The sequence below is a fragment of the Echinops telfairi genome, unplaced genomic scaffold (genome assembly GCF_000313985.2).
Source record: "Echinops telfairi isolate 266 unplaced genomic scaffold, ASM31398v2 ScPeMD7_7469;HRSCAF=8507_0, whole genome shotgun sequence".
In the NCBI taxonomy this organism is placed as follows: Eukaryota; Metazoa; Chordata; class Mammalia; order Afrosoricida; family Tenrecidae; genus Echinops; species Echinops telfairi.
In genome coordinates this window covers 76,782,487-76,786,269 of record NW_022111372.1, presented here as the reverse complement: position 1 = coordinate 76,786,269, position 3,783 = coordinate 76,782,487, and the positions used below count along the sequence as shown (strand labels likewise).

General features: G+C 38.1%; 1 non-coding gene across 1 annotated transcript; it reads left to right on the top strand.

The window, feature by feature from the left end:
* The first annotated feature begins 2,515 nt into the window (after positions 1-2,515).
* Positions 2,516-2,645, top strand: LOC115873654. Its single transcript, XR_004048544.1, has one exon. It is a non-coding gene; the product is annotated as a small Cajal body-specific RNA 24 (non-coding RNA).
* Positions 2,646-3,783: the final 1,138 nt, after the last annotated feature.

Genomic DNA, 3,783 nt, shown 5'->3' with positions numbered 1-3,783 from the left:
TGTTGAGGTCACTCTTGGTTTCTTGTAATAGTATTCTGTAGTTTTCCTCATATGGATGGTTTGTTCTTTAGTCAAGTGTATCCCTAGATATTTCAATTTGTGCTTGGCTGTTATGAAAGGTACCACCTTTTCTATCTCCTCTTCTGTGGTCTTATCTGATGTGTATAGCAGTCTGATAGACTTCTGTTTGTTGGTCTTGTATCCAGGCACTCTGCCATACTTCTCTATTGCGTCCAGTACCATTCCCCTTGTGGCGCTTTAGGGATTTTCCATATATAATATCATATCATCTACAAATAACGATAGTTTCACCTCTTCCTTCCCTAGGTGAATACCTTTGATGCCTTTTCTTTGCCTTATGCTGTTAGCTAAAACCTCCAGTACGATGTTAAATTAGAGTGAGGACAAGGGGCATCCTTATCTGGTCTGCTTTTTCAGTGGGATTGTGTTCATCTTTTCTCCATTGAATACCATGTTGACTTTTGGTCTTTCATATATAGCTTGCATTATCTTGAGGAATCTTCCTTTCATTCGTATCTTCTTGAGTGTCTTAAACAGGAATTGGTATTGGATGTTGTTGAATGCTTTTTCCTCATCTATCGATATGATCATGTGGTTCTTACAGTTTTTTTATGTCAATGTGGTGAACGATCCTAATGGTCTTTCATATGTAGAACCTTCCCTGCATTTGTGGTATGAATCCCATTTAGTCATGATGAATAATTTGTTTTATATATTTTTGTATTCTATCGGCCAGTATTTTGTTGAGGATTTTTGCATCGATTATCATTAAGGATTTTGGTCTGTAGTTCTCAATTCTTGTGGGATCCCTGCCCAGATTCTGTATCAGTTATATTAGCTTCATAGAAGGAGTTCGGGAGTTTGCCATCTTTTACTATGTTCTGGAAGAGTTTGTGTAGGATTGGTGTTAGTTCTTCCCTGAATGCTTGGTACAATTCTCCTGTGAATCCATCTGGTCCAGGGGATTTTTTTTTGTTGGTAATCCCTTGAAAACTTTGCTATTTCTTCTATTACTATGGGTCTGTTGAGATTCTTGACATCCATCTGGGATAATTCTTGGGAGGGATTGTTTTTTACAAGTATTTGTCCATGTCTTCCAAGTTGTTGAATTCATTGGAGTACAGTCCTTCATAGTACTGTATGATTATCCTTTTGATTTCATTAGTGTCTGTTGTAATGTCCCCTCTTTCATCCCTCATCCTTGCTATTGAAATTTGTACCCTCCTTTCTTTTGTTAGGTTTGTTTTCCAGTGGTCTGTTGATTCTCTTTATCCTTTCAAAGAACCAACTTTTAGCAGCATTATTTTTTTCCATAGTTTTCTTATTTTCCCTCTCCTGAATCTCAGCCCTAACTTTTGTTATTTCTTTTCTTTTGCTATTAGTAGGATTGTCCTGTTCACTCTGCTCTAGTTGTTGTAAATTTTGTGCCAGCATATCAGTCATGAGTCTCTCTTCTTTTTCATGTGTGCATGCATTGCTATGAAACTTCCTCTGATAACTGCCTTGGCTGTGTCCCACAAGTTTTTGTACATCGTGTTCTCATTCTCGATGGTTTCTAGAAATTTCCTAATTTCATCTCTGATCTGGGTCAGTATGCACTCTTTTTGTGATGGAGAGTTATTCATCCTCCAATTGGTTGCTCTTGTTTTCTTAAAACTAGGTTTTATTCTATTGTCTCCAGTTCTAGACCAATACCACTAGTTCTTTCTAGTCTTCTCTCTTTCGTATATGTAATTCACACCTCTGACACTGAAAAAAGCTTGCGACTCTTATCTTTAATATCTTTACTTATTTAATTGGGTACTAGTTGAAGTTGAGTCAACTCTGACTCATGATGACCCCATATGTGTCATGATAGGACTAGGCTATGTAGCATTTTCAATGGCTGGATTCAATTGTCATGCTGTTTTTCCAAGGCATCTCTGAGTAGACTGGAATAACCACCTTTTTGGTTAGTAGGTTGAAAGTATTACAATTGTCCACGAGAATAAAGGGTTCAGCTCTCAAATTAGTACTAAGATCCTGAGGTGCCGGGATGTATTGTTACTTCTTGGGTATGGAAGTCTAGGCTCTCCACTCAGTCTTTGCTGGCATGGATGTTGGTGGGGCCCCATTATTTTTTCCTTTAGTGTTTGGCTGTGGGAGAGAAGATATTATCTACAAGTTATTAACTACAGAAATCTTATGACATTGACCTTCCTAGGTTCTTGTCTAGAGGAAACCAGCTTTTGCAGGTTGTTTTGTTTGGTCACTGCCTATTAGCGTTTTCAGGAGCCCTGCAGGCATAGTGGTTACACATTGGGCTGCTAAATACAAAGGAGACAGATAAGGCTTTGTACTCCTGTAAAGAGTTACAGCCTTGCAAACCCATGGGGGTAGTTCCATCCTGTGTTACAGGGTCACTGTAAGATGGAATCAACTTGGTTGCAGTGAATTTGGTTTTTTATTTTATTTTTTCTGTTTGAGATGAACTTGTCACTAAAGACTCCAAAGTCGCACATTTATTCTTACTCTGTTTCTTCTCAAGGTGAAGATAACTCTTTATAAATGTCCTAGAAAAATATAGTCGCTTTCTGTTCATCTTTTGCAAGTAAAAAGGGTGAATTGTTCCACTACTGACACTTAAAAAAAAAAAAAGACTCCGAAGTCAATTTCATTTTTTCCTCTTATTTTTGATTTTAAAGCCACTCAACATACTACTTAGATTTTAGGAACAAGGAATCTGGAGGGAATTGTGTGTGTTTGGTTTTAGAAGTAGGATTTCCAGGTTGCTTGTGTTTCCACACTGACCCTCAGTTCTATTGGGTGAAAGGAACATTCCGGGAACTCACTACCATTAGTTGGTTCCCAAGATCCATAGCCTGTCTGCTTTCTTTCCTCTGTTTTTGAGTATTTTTCCATCATCTGTTTTACGGGTAATGTCTGTGTTTTAACTTGTGTGTAGTGGGAGGAATAGACAAAGTATATCTATTCTATCTTCCCAGGAATCTGTTCAAATTTTAATGAGGAATGAAAACTGGGGGGAGGGGGATATACCCTATAAATATAGAGTAAAACCTCAATTTGAGCAAAAAAGTATTCCAACATGCCAGTACATGCAGTAATGTGAGCACAACTTGCATACCCAAAACCCTTTGCTAAAAAATGAAGCTCACTGCAGTCGGGTGAATTCCAACTCCTAGTGATCCTTCAGCACAGAACCTGTTTGTAGAGCTTCTGGACCGTCAGCCTTTGCAGAGGCAGGCTGCCTCACCTTCCTCCCACTGAACAGCGGAAGCACAGTTCTCCCAGGACGCCTCCCACAACCAGAGAAACGGGAAAACACAACAAAATCTTATCTGGATAGTAGATTAGTTTCTGCATTCATCAAAACAAGGAATAGCTATTTTTGTAATTAGAAGAAATAAAAATAATTTTAAATATCTGATTTGTTTTCAGAAATTGCTTTCCTTTTTTTTTTTAAGCCTGGACTGTCTAGTGTAGTGGCATGATCATTGGGTTGTGATCTGCACAGTCAGCAATTCAAAACCACCAGCAACTCCACAAGAGACAGAGGGGACTTTCTACTCCTGGAAACTGTTAGTCTCAGGAACCCATAGGGAGTCACTATCAGTCAGTACTGACTTGATGGCAATGAGTTTGGTTTACTTGGAGTTTGGTCTTTATAGATGGCTATGTAGCAAATGTATTATAACTGTTAAGTGCTTTATAAAATTATTAAACTCTAGAAAGACAGTAAGAATTTTTTTTATATGAAACAAT